We start from the raw sequence: 13,526 nt of genomic DNA, 5'->3' as shown, positions 1-13,526 counted from the left end.
TCAATGGAGTTTTGGGGATCTTATATATAGAGTATCATGTCATCTGCAAATAATGATAGCTTAACTTCTTCTTTTCCAATCTTTATGCCTTTTATTTCTCTTTTTTGTCTAATTGCTCTGGCTCGTATTTCCAGTACTATATTAAATAGGAGTGGTGATAAGGGACATCCTTGTCTTGTTCCTGATTTTAAAGTAAAGGCCTTCAGTTTTTGGCCATTTAGTATGATATTGGCTGTTGGTTTGTTATAGTTGGTCTTTATTATATTGAGGTAAAGACCATCTATTCCAATTTTCTGTAGGGTTCTTATCATGAATGAATGCTGGACCTTACAAAAGCTTTTTCTGCATCTATAGAAATGATCATGTGGTTCTTACTTTTGGCTCTATTGATATGGTGTATTACATTTCTTGATTTATGTATATTGAACCATCCCTGCATGCCTGGGATGAATCCCACTTGGTCATGGTGTATGGTCTTCTTGATGATTTGTTGCATCTTATTTGCCAATATTTTATTGAGGATTTTTGCATCTGTGTTCATTAGGGAGATTGGTCTGTAGTTCTCTTTTTTAGTTGGGTCTTAGGTTTTGGTACTAGCATAATATTTGCTTCCAGGAATGACTTAGGAAGGATTGCTTCCCTTTCAATTTCATTGAAGTGTTTGAGGAGTGTTGGCATTAGGTGTTCTTTGTATTTCTTGTAGGATTCTGCAGTGAATCCGTCTGGGCCTGGACTCTTCTTTGTAGGTAAGGATTTAATTATGTTTTTGATTTCATTAATAGAAATTGGGTTATTCAGTAGTTTTACATCTTCATGACCTAGCTTTGGTACTTCATATGCTTCTAGGAATCTGTCCATCTCCTCTGTGTTATCAAACCTTTGAGAGTAGAGGTTTGCAAAATAGGTGTTGATGATTTTCTGTGTTTCTATAGGGTATGTAGTGATTTCTCCTCTTTCATTCCTTATTGCATGAATTTGAGCTTTTTCTTCCCTTTTTAAAATAAGGTTGACTAGGGGCTTATCAATTTTATTTATTCTTTCAAAGAACCAACTCTTTGATTAATTGATTTTTTGGATTGTTTTTTTAGTCTCTATTGCATTGATTTCTGCTCTGATTTTTATAATTTCCTCTCTTCTTTTGGCTTTGGGCTTGACTTGTTCTTCTTTTTCTAGATGTTTGAGGTGTAACATCAGGTTATTTATTTGTATTTGGTCTGTTTTCCTGATGTGTGAACTCAGTGATATAAATTTTCCTCTGAGAACAGCTTTCATTGCATCCCACAGATTCTGATAAGTTGTATTTGTGTTTTCATTTTCTTGTAGGTAGTGTTTAATTTCTTCTTTGATTTACTCTGTGACCCACTGATTACTCGAGTGTGTTATTCAGTTTCCATGTGTTTGTGGGAATTTTGTAGTATCTTTTATCATTAATTTCTAATTTCATAGCGCTATGGTCTGATAGCATGCGAGGGATGATTTCAACCTTTTGCATTTATTTAGATATGTTTTGTGAATTAATATATGGTCTGTCTTAGAAAATGACCCATGTACTGCTGAGAAGAACGTGTATTCTGTTGTTGTTGGGTGGAATACTCATATGTATGTCTATTAAGTCCATTTGTTCAGTTGTGATTCAGTTCTCTTATTTCTTTGCTGATTTTCTGTCTGGTTTATCTGTACATTGGTGTCAATTGTGTGTTAAGATCTCCTGTTAGAATTGTGTCACTGTTAACTTGGTTTTTCATTTCTGTTAGTACTTGTTTTATATAACTGGGTGCTCTGGAATTTGGTGCATATATATTTAAGATTGTTATCTTTTCCTCTTGGAATTTTCCCCTAACCAGTATGTAGTGACCTTCTTTATCCCTTCTGATCATTATTGGCTTGAAGTTCACACTGTCTGCAAACAAAATAGCCACCCCTGCTTTTTTTTTGGTTCCTGTTGCATGAAGTATTGTTTTCCATCCTTTGACTTTCAGTCTGTGGGTATTCTTTGGGTTAGATGGGTTTCTTGTCGACAACATATGGTTGGATTTTGTTTTGTGATCCATTCTGCCAGTCTGTTTCTTTTAATTGGTGCATTGAGACCATTTACATTAATGGTTATAACTGTTATATATTGGTTTATTGTTGACATGTTATCTTTCTGCTGTTGCATCTTTGTCTTTCAGTTCTGTTTAATTGTCTGCTTTGTTTAGTGGTTTTTTTCCTAGATGCAACTATCTGTCTTTCAGTATTCTTTGCAGGGTTGGCTTGGTGATCATGTAGTTTTTCAGCTGTTCTTTTTCATGGAAGTATCTTATTTTTCCATCCATTTTGAAGGACAGTTTTGCAGGATACATCAGCCTAGGTTGGAAATCATTTTCCTTTAGGATCTGAAATACTTTGCTCCATGCTCTTCTTGATTTTATTGTTTGTGCTGATAAGTCTGCTGTGATTCTGATAGGTTTTCCTTTATAGGTGATCTGTCTTTTCTCTCTTACATCTTTTAATATTCTAGTTTTTTGTTCAGTTTCTGGGATGGCCATTACTATGTGTCTGGGTGTAGTTTTATTTTGGTTATGGCTATTTGGAGTTCTATATGCTTCACTGATCTTGATACCAGTTTCCAAGCTCATGTTTGTGAAATTTTCAGCTATTACTTCTCTAAATATCCTCTTGACATCCTTTATGTTGTTCCCTTCTTTTTCATTTATTGCTATTAACCTTATGTTGTTCCTTTTTGCATCATCTTGCAGATGTTGAATTGTTATTTCCTGATTTCTTATTTTAAAAAGATATTTTCTTTCCTGTTCACTGGCTGCAATCTTGTCTTCAATGTCTGAAATTCTATCTTCACATTCATTGAGGCAGTTTTTACAGCTTTCGATGGAGTTTTTGATTTCCTGTATATCTCTTTGCATCTGCTTTATATATTCTGTTTGTTTCTTATATTGTTCATCCAGGGATTCTATCTTTTTGTTTATGTCCTCAAGTTTTTAAAATGTGTCTTCTTTAGATATGTTCAGCATCTCCTTCATTTCTTTTATCATTTCTTCTTTTATCTGAGAGATTATTTCTAGTTTGATTTCCTTTAAGGCTTCCCAGAGTTGCTTCTTTATTTCAGTTACTATTATTTCAGGTATTTCAGGTATGTGGCATACATTTTCTTCTATGCACATGGCTCCTAGGCTTTCTTGGGATGGGCTGGATGTTTGAGACTGCATTTTGGTCTTTTGTTTTGTCATTTTCCTGTATTTTTGCACTTCAAATTTTGTTCCAAGTGAGGTAGAGAGGTCAGCCAGGCTGGGACAGAAGTCCCTGCTCCCTCCTTTCTCACTGATTTCAACAGGAAGCTGGATTCTGGGCCCCAGGCAAAGAAAAGAGTTCATTGGCTGGCATTGGCTTAGGGTGGGGTTCCCTGCGTCTGCTGGTCTTACTGGACCAACAGGGCGCTGGAGGAGCCTGGCCCCCAGAGGAAGAGGAGAGTTCATGCAGCTGGATCCTGGGCCCCAGGCAAAGAAAACCTATGGTGTGTTTTATAACCTGTCTCTACTGAATGTTTTCTTACATTCACTGCATATATAAGGTTTCTTGCCAGTGTGAGCTCTTGGATGATTTTGACAGTGCCTGGGTCTACTGAATGCTTTCCACATTGTTTACACACCTATACTTTCTCCCCCGGTTGGGATCTTCTGTGTCTAGACCATGTGAACTCATCAGCAAATCTTTTTCCACATTTCTTGCATACATACAATTTCTCTGCATTGTGAATTGTTTCATTGCTTTGACAGTTACTGCCCTGAATGTTTTCCCACATTGCTTACATACATATGGTTTCTCCCCAGTGTGAGTTCTTTTATGTCTTTGACAGCTACTGAATGTACTGAATTGCTTTTCCACATTGCTTATATACACACGGCTGCTTTCCAGTGTGAAGTGTTTAAGTTTTTAAAGGCATTGCTAAGTGCTAATGCTTTTATACATTTCTCAGTTACATGGTGTTTCTCTTCAGCATATTTTCCAGCATGTTTTTCAATGTGAAATGAAGAAATAGAGCTGTTCTCATAATGTTTGTATACTTATGAACTTCCCAAACTGTGATTTCTCTTATGGATTTCAGCAGTGTCAGGTGTTGTGGAGTCTTTCATGCTTTTCTTTCCTACAGAGGTTTTCTGCCCAGGGTGAATCTAAGATCAGCATTGTCCTCTCCACATTGCCTGTATAGATAGGGTCTCTCTCCAGTCTTCCTCATTTCATGCTTCTGAAAGGACTGGAAATCACTGCAGGTCTCTACTTCTTTATTACATTTATATTGCTACTCTTCAATTCTCAAATTATTGTCTTAGATTTCTTGAGCAATTTTTGTCCTCTTCTTTGCTGGTTATACCATATTCTTCCTGTAGCATTAATATTCATATATGTTTCCCACTACACACCCCTTTAGAGGTTCTTTTGGGACGGATTCAGCAAATCCCATTCTGCTGTGATCAAATTCACAGCTACATCCTCAAAAGTCACTGTCTCTCTGGCCACCACTTCCTCTTCCTTCTATAAATTGTTGTAGCATATAGTGGTAATTTTATCTATTAGCAATTAAAATTTCCATTTACTTTTCCATTGTATTATGTATTTCTTTTCTGATATGTTCTACTTTTAAAAGTATGCTTCAGTGTTGTTCATAATTCATTTTTGCATAGCTGCTACAAAATCCTAGTGAGATAATTTCAATATCTGTGTCACCTTGGTGTTGATACTATATGATTTTTATTACTTCTAAAAAATTGTAGTTAAAGAAAGACTAAACAAAACAAAAAATGGGTAGAAATAATACATACGGTCACAGAAAATAATAAGCAGTAAGAAATCACTAGTTAATGTTTACATACTGTGCTTTTACAAAGAGTTGTTCAAGATACAAAAGTGGAACATATAAAGTGGGAATTCAAACAGTGAGACTGCAAACAGTTCTGTTCAGCTACCTAACAAAAACTTAGTAATATGGTTGGGAATCCTATAGACTTAAACATACATGCAGTTATCTATACCTTCATTTTTGTTGGGATTAAACAAACTAAAGCTGGCTAAAGTCATTCTGAACAAGGAATAGTACTATTGATGGGTTTCACATTATGATCCTCTAGGATCAGCACTGGAGACTTTAGTGGCTCTTTTTCTTCAAAGTATCTGTTCATTTCATCCTGTGTCATAAAATCAGTTCTGATAAACTGTTTATAGATTCTACATATGCATGAGTCTTAACATGTATTTCTATCCTTTCTATATTAGAGAGAGAAACAAAATAAAACAAGACAAAACAAAACATATTCCTATAAACACATGTAACGAAAAAGACATGTAAGATCATTGTACAAGGAGTTCTACCTTAGTTCCTGTGTTGTCTCTTGTTATCTTCAATAGAATTGGCTATATCATCAGACATAGTATAATTGAATATATCAGTACATAACAATACTGTTATTCAATATACCAGTACATAAAAACACAACTTTGTATACAGTGTAAAACTTCAAAAACAGGCAGTTATCAAAGCACTATTTGTATTGCAGAGTCTTGTCATCTTCAGTGTAGTTGCCTTTACTCTCAGACTTGATACTAGCAATCATATCAGTTTTGAATAAAATCTGTCGATACCAATCAGCAATCAAACAAACCAGATTTAACTAAGATCAGTCCTGATAAAACAGTAAAAGTCATAGAGGACTGTAGATTAGAATAATAGAAAATTAAAGATGATTACTGTGCTGTATCCTGAAGTTTTTCAGATAGCTGTCTGTGCCCTCAAATCTAATGCAAGTAGACAACTGGGACAGAATAAAGTTTATAAAAAAAAGAATAAAATCTATCTAAGCAGAGTGGTACAAGTAATGTGGGTTTTAAATCCTGATACACTATTAATAATATCTTCTGCCATATTTTTTAAGGCTTTCTCTCCCCTGTCCTTCTCCAGGGTACACTGCGCATTTTTGAGTCTGACCAAGAGCCTTGGTTTTAAATTGTGTGTGTGTGTTTGTGGGGAAACCGGCTATTTACCTACCTGGTTATGAATATTTTCTCCCCCAGGTTTGATCTCTAATTGCATTCCTTTACCTATTAAAGCCTGTCTTTCCAACTTATCCAAAATACTGGTCTAGTTGCCCCTATTACCCTATGGTTCTCTGTCACATAGAGCATTGTTTTCTCATATTTTATTTTCAGTCCATGTACTCTTTTTCATGTTAATTTCTATCTTGGTGGACCCTGCCTCCTGATCTACTCCATGTGTGGTTCTTTTTTTAAATTTAGTGCATCAAGGCCATGTATATTAGAGATTACAACCAGCCTTCTCTGCTTCATTTCTATTATGCTCTTTTTTTTTGCCATCCGTCATCTGCTTATCTTCATTCTGTTTTGTGTTCCACTCATTGAGGCCTCTTTGCCACTGTTCCTGGAATCCTAGTACTTTTCTTTCTTTCTAGAATGCCCTGCAGTATTCTCTGTAGAGTTGGATTGGTGGTTGTGAATTTCCCAAGTTCCTCTTTGTCTTGGAAGCATCTTGTTTCTCCATTAATTTCTAGTGACAGTTTATCAGGGTATGTCAATCTGGGTTGGAGGATATTTTCTTTCAGGGCTTGGAATATTTCACTCCACGCTCTTGACTTGATGCTTTGTGTCAAGAAATCTGCCATTATTCTGATGGGCTTTCCTTTATATGTGATGTTTCTTTTAGTATTCTGTTCTTATATTGAATTTGTGGGATCTTGGTTATTATGTGCCTGGATGTAGCTCTGTTTTGGTTATAGGTAGCTGGAGTTCTGTAAGCCTCATATATCAGAGTATCATTTCCTTTTCCTTTGTTTGGGAGGTTTTCCTTAATTTTTTCTGTGAATAGCCTTTGTAGTTCCTTTGTTTGTACCCCTGCTTCTTCATTCACATTATTTATTCTCAAGTTGTAGATCCTCTTGTCGTCTTCTAGCCTTTGTACTGTTTCTGTTTGTTTCCTTGTTATTTTAAAAAAGTTTTTTGTTTCATAATCCCACATTGCAAAACTGTCCTCCAGTTTGGATAATCTATCCTTAGTTTCTTTCGAGCAGATTTGCCATCTTTCCATAGGGTTTTTCATTTCTTTGTAATCTGTTTGACTCTCCTTCATATATTCTATATTATCTTTATATTCTTCATCAAATTGTTCTCTCCTTTGTTTGAATTCCTCCCTTCTTCCTTCTGTGTCTGCTTGAGAGGTGCTTAGCATCTCTTTTATTAATCTTCTTATCTTGCTTTACTTGGCTAAATATTTCACTTTTGAACTTATCTATGAGGTTCCAAAGATATCTCTTTATGTCCACTGGTGCCATGTCTGATATTGCATGTGTGCTGTTCTCATACTCCTTTGTATTTATCTGTCCTGGGACAATGTTGTCAGGGTTTGGACCTGGGGACATTCTGTTGTTGCTTTCCATCTTTTTTGTTTCTTCCAGGAGGTCCCTATTTCTTTCTTTGTTGGTTCCAGTTCTTCTGAAGCAAACTGGCTAGGTGACCCTTCCCATGCAGTGTGCTAGTGATTTGAAGACAGGGGCTGGGTATGCTGGCCTTTCCCTTTTGGATCAGTGAAGCTGCTGAGACCTGCACTGTATTAGTATGTGCTGCCTCCCCTCTGGGTCATTCAGACTTCTGAGGCTTCAGTGCGTTAGTGTGGTTAGTGTGTGCAGCCGCTGTAGGGAATTGATTTCCGATAACCTTTGGTACTCAGCCAAGTCACATGACCCAGGCATAGCTCACTCCACCAATCCCGTTCGAAAGGGAACAACTGACTGAAGTCACTGCTACCCCTTGTATTTGTCAGTCCTGCCTGGTCCCAGAATGTTGTCCACCAGAGCCCCCCTGTCTGTGGAATGGCTCCACTCCCGTCACTCACCACAGCTCAGCTCTCCATTTAGATGGCCGACCCCCGACCTCTGTGTGACTGTGCCTCTAGTGAGTCAAAGCGGTGGGACTTTGAACAGCTTGGCAAGTCACCCGCTGCACTGGGAGCACTAAACCTTTAGTTGTTCCCATAATAGCATGGGGACTATATGTTTGATTGGTTCTTCTCACCTTAGTTTCTTCTTGGGATGAGAGACTTCATCTCCCCCTGTTCAGGGCTTCCCATACTGTATTATGTTGAATTCTAAGTTGACTATCTCAGGGATCCTCTTGTAGCCAGATGTTATCTGTCTGCCATCTGTTCTGCTCCTGATTTTTATTACTTAAGTGAGACTTTTGTGGTTCTTGACAATGACAAGTAATATTTTGATTACATCAAAGATTACACAAGAGAAACTGTGGTATACTTCCACATATATGTGTGATTTACTTTATTTAAGAGCATGGTCTCAAGATGTATCCATTTACTTAGGAATTTCTCAGTCTTATTCTTCCTTGTGGCAGAGGCAGAGTAGTACTCCATTGTGTAATAAAACCACATCTTTTTATCTATTCACCAGTGTGTGGGCATTTGGGCTGTTTCCAAGATTTGGCTGTTATAAACTCTGCCACTATAACGTGTGTTTGCATAAATCACTGTGGTATGATACTTTTGATTTTTTGGTAAGATACCCAGACGAGGAATAGCTGGGTCAAATGGGACCTCCAATTCTAGTTTTTTGAGGAATCTCCACACTGATTTCCACAGTGGTTTCACCAGTCCACACTCAGCCGACACAGGGTAAGTATTTTTTTTCCTGATTTGTTATTGGTTGATTTCTTGATTATAGTCATTTTTCTCTAGGATGAGATGGAATCTCAGTGTTGTTTTAATTTGTATCTCTTGAATGACCAATGATGTTGAACATTTTTTCATATATTTATTTGCTGTTTGTATTTCTTCATCTGAGAAGTGTGTATGCATTCTACATGCTCATTTTTGGATTGTCCTTAAATTTGAGAGATCTGATTTTTTGAGTTATTTCTCTGTTCCAAATCATAATCCTTTTACGAACAGCTGGCAAGCATTTTTTCCCACACTGTGTGTTTTCTCTTACCTTGGTTGATGTGGATTGCCATGCAAAAGCTTTTTTTTTGGTACCAGGGATTCAACTGATGACCTTGCACTTGCTAGATAGTTATTTAGGCCACTGAGCTAAATCCCTGGTGCAAGAGCACTTTAACAAGATGAGATCCCAGTTGTTTATTCTTTGTGCTAGATTCTGTGGGATTGGGATTTTGTTCATGAAGCCTTTGTGTATACCAATGTCTTTATGAATTTTAACTATTCTGTCTTCCCAGAGATTTAATGTTTCCATTTTATTTTATTTTTGGTACTAGGGATCAAACTCAAGAGCTCACACTTATTAGGCAAGTGCTTGAGCTGCTGAGCTAAATCCCTAGCCTGTAAATTTCTGTTTTAATATTTATGTCTTTGATGCATTTTGAATTTAGTTTAGTGCATGGTGAAAGATATGGTTCCTATTTTAATCTTTGGGATATGCAGAGCCAGTTTTTCCAGCACCATTTATTAAAGAAGCTATCTTTCTTTCAATGAACGTGTTTGGCACCTTTGTCCAAGATAAGGTGGTTGAATATGTCTGGAGTTGTTCCTGCATCTCCTAATCTGTTACATTTACCTTTGGGTTTTTTTTTCATGCTCTTTTTATCACAGTATCTTTCTAGAATAATTTCAAGCCAGGAAATGTGATATCCTTACCTTGTTTCTGTTGTCTAGAAATGTCTTTGTTTTCTAGGCAACATCTCAGGTGTGTTGCTCATGGTCCTGTCTTCAGGATGGCCCTTTCTGGGCTGTACTAGGAAAGTTATCTCCTGGGACCTCTCAAAGCTTCGTGTCACTTTCTTTAGGGTTCTGGGTAACAACAGGGATCCTTACTCAGGGATCAGGAGGTGACCCCTGGCCAGTACCTTATGTACTTAGATGCCCTTGGCTTTCACCACCAGCTTTTGGGCCTTCCTGGGGCACATCCTTGATATGGACCTTCATGAGCTCTTGCCATGGGCTCTGGCCTTTGGCTGGATTCGTGGGGGACACTGCCATGCAATCTGGGCCCTCAGCTAGATTCTTCGGGTCTCCTTCATGTGGACAAATCTCTTGCACTCTTCTGCATTTGAGTTTTGTGTGAATGTTATAAAGTAATCCTACACCTTTGAGTTCAGTAGTAAATCTACTCTTTTGCAAACCACTGAAGGCAGTTGCTGGGCTGGACCCGCTTCAGTGCTGCAGGGCGCTTTCCCAAGGGTCCTGGTGGAGTCGGGCCATTGGTGCAGCCCGTGGGGTGATGGCGTCAGGCCAGCTCTCCACGCATACTGGGGCTCTGTCCCATAATCCGGGTCTTGTGAGTGCCTTGGGAAGCCGGGCTGTTTCATTCTGGCCTTGGACAGTTGCCAGTGGACCTTACAGCTTGTAGAGCTCCCAGGATGGTCGTGTGGGAGGCGTTCTGGTTGTCTGGGGGCGACACCACCCTGCCTGGTGGAGTGGTGGCAAGGAGGAGGGACACTCCCCGGGCGCACTGAGTCCTGCTGCAGGCAGACACAGGCGCAGGTTGGAGCTCCACTGTGCAGGGCTGGGCTGCTTGGCAGTCTCACACAGCTCTGTTCCTTGTCTGGGTTAAACAGAGGCGCCCTGCCTGGCAGACACCAAGAGGACGGGGCCGCAGCGGGGGGCGAGGGTGCTCCTTGCCCGGCTGCGGGAGCAGTCGGCCCTTCCCTGGTGGGGTTTCTGTGTGGGTGGAATCCGTCTCTCCGTGTACCGTCTCCTGTGTCTGTAAACCGGGCCTCCTGAATTTCTCTTCCCTCCTGTGTCCCCTTTTGCTCCTAGGCGTGACCGCTGCCGTCAGTCAGATACATCGACAGTTGGCATGATGTTTGGTAATTGACTGACACAACTCCACGTGGGTTTCTGACACCATCGTCCTGCCCGAGAGCCTGAGGGGGAGACAGAGATGCTCCTGTGACCAGAAGGGGCGTGGACAGTGCCAAGTATCCTCACCCAAGCGCAGCAGCGGACTAAGTATGTGTGAAGCCAGGGGAGCACTTTGAAGGCGCTTGATAGCAAAGTGTCTTTTTGTATAATTGTTTTTTGGGAAAAAACCTCAGTAAACATTCACTGTAAATTTTTGATACTGGGGAGTGAAACTCCCAACCTACTGTGTCTGGTATGAGTTCGTGTTCTCCAAAATCGAAGAATGAATTTTAGGAACAATGGAGGTTAAGAGTGGAATACATTTATTGAGAGAAAGAAAGCTTCTGTCTGAGAGAGACAGAAGGGGTCTTGAGGGGGTTGCCAGGGACTCTGTCTTTTCTAGGGACTTTTATAGAGTAAAATCATGAGGTTAAATGTGTCAAAGGTAGGGAAAAATGGGAATTTGCAAGGTGAGCATAAGACAGGACAGAACTGTGGCCAACCAATAAGATTAATTGCTCAGGTAAAATTGATTAAATTAGGAGCCAATGGGGGAGCCAGTCATGCAGTAAGCACACAAGCTTAGCAGCAGTGACTGTCCTGTAGGGGGTGTGATGATGTCTCCTGACTTCCTCAGGGTGATGGAGAACTACTTGGACTGTGGAGCCTTAGGGTGTGGTTCTGTTTGCTTTGCCTTTTGTCTTGCAATCTGGCCCACAGCAGGTGATTGTCTCTTCCAAGGCTGCAAGGTATCTGAACTTCTGCTCTTGCTCCTTTGAGGGACCAGCCCTGTGTGACTGCCTATAACATTTCTAACTCACTCAGCTGCTGTAACATTTTGATCTCAGCTTGGATGCTGGGTAGAACACCAGGGTAGGACAGGAGTGTTCCTGAGGGCCCAGCAAAGGGAGGCCTGAGGCCAGCAAGGGTCTCTCTGGGGAGGGTCTCTCCGGCACAGTTTTGGGGTCACATCTGGCAGTTTCTTGGGTGGCTTGGACCCAGGATGTTTCCAGTGCCTCTCTGGGTTCCTTCTCTGATGCTGAAAGCTGTGAGCTGGGTGGGAATGATGGGGCAGACCCGACCAGCAGGGGAGCCCTGGAAGGCGAGGTGTGCAAAGGGAAACTGGGGCCATTTCCCGCCCACAGGAGCTAACTTCTGGGGCAGCCTGTGAGACTGCGCTGGCAGGAGCTGGGAGGAGTGGCTGGGGAGAGCTCTGGAGGCAGGGTGAGGCCTCCAGCAGGGGTCACTTACAGGGCCAGGGGCTCTGGGGTCTGCAGCCAGGTGCTCAGGTAGCAACTGGTGTGGACAGAGGAGCTCACCTTGGGGACCGGGCACGGGTGCCGTCCTGGCTTCACTGAAACACGGGACGCATCCTTCCTACCTGCTCACCCTCCCAGGCCATGTAAATGACCATCAGGCCATCATCGCAGCGAGAACACCTTTGCCACGACCTCTCCAGGAGTAAACTAGATGAGAAAAGAAAACCGTTGGGGTCACCACAGAGGGACAGAAGATAAACAGGCGTCTGGTCCCCAGCCTATGACTGCTAACAGTACAAGTTTTGTTTCCTTCTGAAAAGGCAGTGAGGGATTTAAACTGCTTTTGCTAAAAGACAAAACAAAATAAAAATAAAACAAGAAAAAGCACAGCAGCTGTTCACTTGGGCCTCCTGACGCCCAGGGGGAACTAGAAACGGTCAAAGCTTCTGCCATCTCTGCCTGAGTTCCATGGCTGGCCTCAGGCTCAGCTCATCCTCCTGCCTCAGGCTCTGGAGAGCGGGGTTCAGATCCCTGCTGAGCTCTGTGTGCAGGCAGGTCTATGCCATGTGGTTCATCAGCCCTAAACCACCTGGGCTCTCTCATCCCCTTCAAGTCAGAAGACACCAACTTAGGAGAGCTGGGGGTCTCTCGGCCCCCAGCCTTGCGGGTGCCACCTTCAGACCCCTGCAGCTGCCCAGCTTCCCGCAGAGCCTTTGCAAAGCCAACACTGTGTGGGAGCCTGGCTGCTCCTCCAGCCACAGGACTTCCCCGGAGCTGCAGAACCAGGACAGAGACAGGGAGCACCCCGAATGCTGCCCTCCAGCAGCCTCACCTTCCCCTGCACCTCTTTCTCCAGATGAGATCATCCCCCACTCTTCTACTTCCCATCAACACTTCTGCCTGTAAGTTTGTGCTTTGGTTTAGAAGTCTGTGACTGCCAAAGCTGGACCTCACTGGGGCCCAGGACACTAGGGGGCTGCAGTGAGCCATCAGGGAAGGTGGGGTGTGGCCCATGAGCCAGGTAGGTTTGGGCAGTGCATGCTGGGCAGCCCTGCCAGTGACCGCTGGCTTTCAAAGCAACACGGTCGGGGGCAGAGAAGACACCTTAAAAACTCTCCATTTCTGTGTTCCTTTCCCATTTATTCCCTGTTACACTTTTACATGAAAAGTTATTTTAAAATATCTGCCTCTGTGGCTGGGAATTTAGTTCCGCATCAGAAGCACCTGCCTGGCAGGTGTGAGGTCCTGCATTACATCCCTGGTAGAAAACAAAAAGGAAAAATTCACAACAACTACCAAAACCACAGAAAACAAAGAAAAACACCCCTCTCTCTGTTGTAGAGCATTTAGTATGTATCCTCTGAGGCAGGAGCCTCACCACAGGTTCAAGCCCAACCTGG

General features: G+C 41.5%; 1 long non-coding RNA gene across 1 annotated transcript; it reads left to right on the top strand.

The window, feature by feature from the left end:
* The first annotated feature begins 10,231 nt into the window (after positions 1 to 10,231).
* LOC134473837 (uncharacterized) lies at positions 10,232 to 13,308 on the top strand. Its single transcript, XR_010044299.1, has 2 exons — positions 10,232 to 10,675; positions 10,784 to 13,308. It is a non-coding gene; the product is annotated as an uncharacterized LOC134473837 (long non-coding RNA).
* The last annotated feature ends 218 nt before the right edge of the window (positions 13,309 to 13,526 follow it).

This window comes from Cavia porcellus, unplaced genomic scaffold (assembly GCF_034190915.1).
Source record: "Cavia porcellus strain 051 isolate PalLab524CR breed Dunkin Hartley unplaced genomic scaffold, mCavPor4.1 scaffold_28, whole genome shotgun sequence".
Taxonomy (NCBI): domain Eukaryota; kingdom Metazoa; phylum Chordata; class Mammalia; order Rodentia; family Caviidae; genus Cavia; species Cavia porcellus.
The sequence above is the reverse complement of the archived record's forward strand: the minus strand, read 5'-3'. Positions and strand labels throughout refer to the sequence as shown.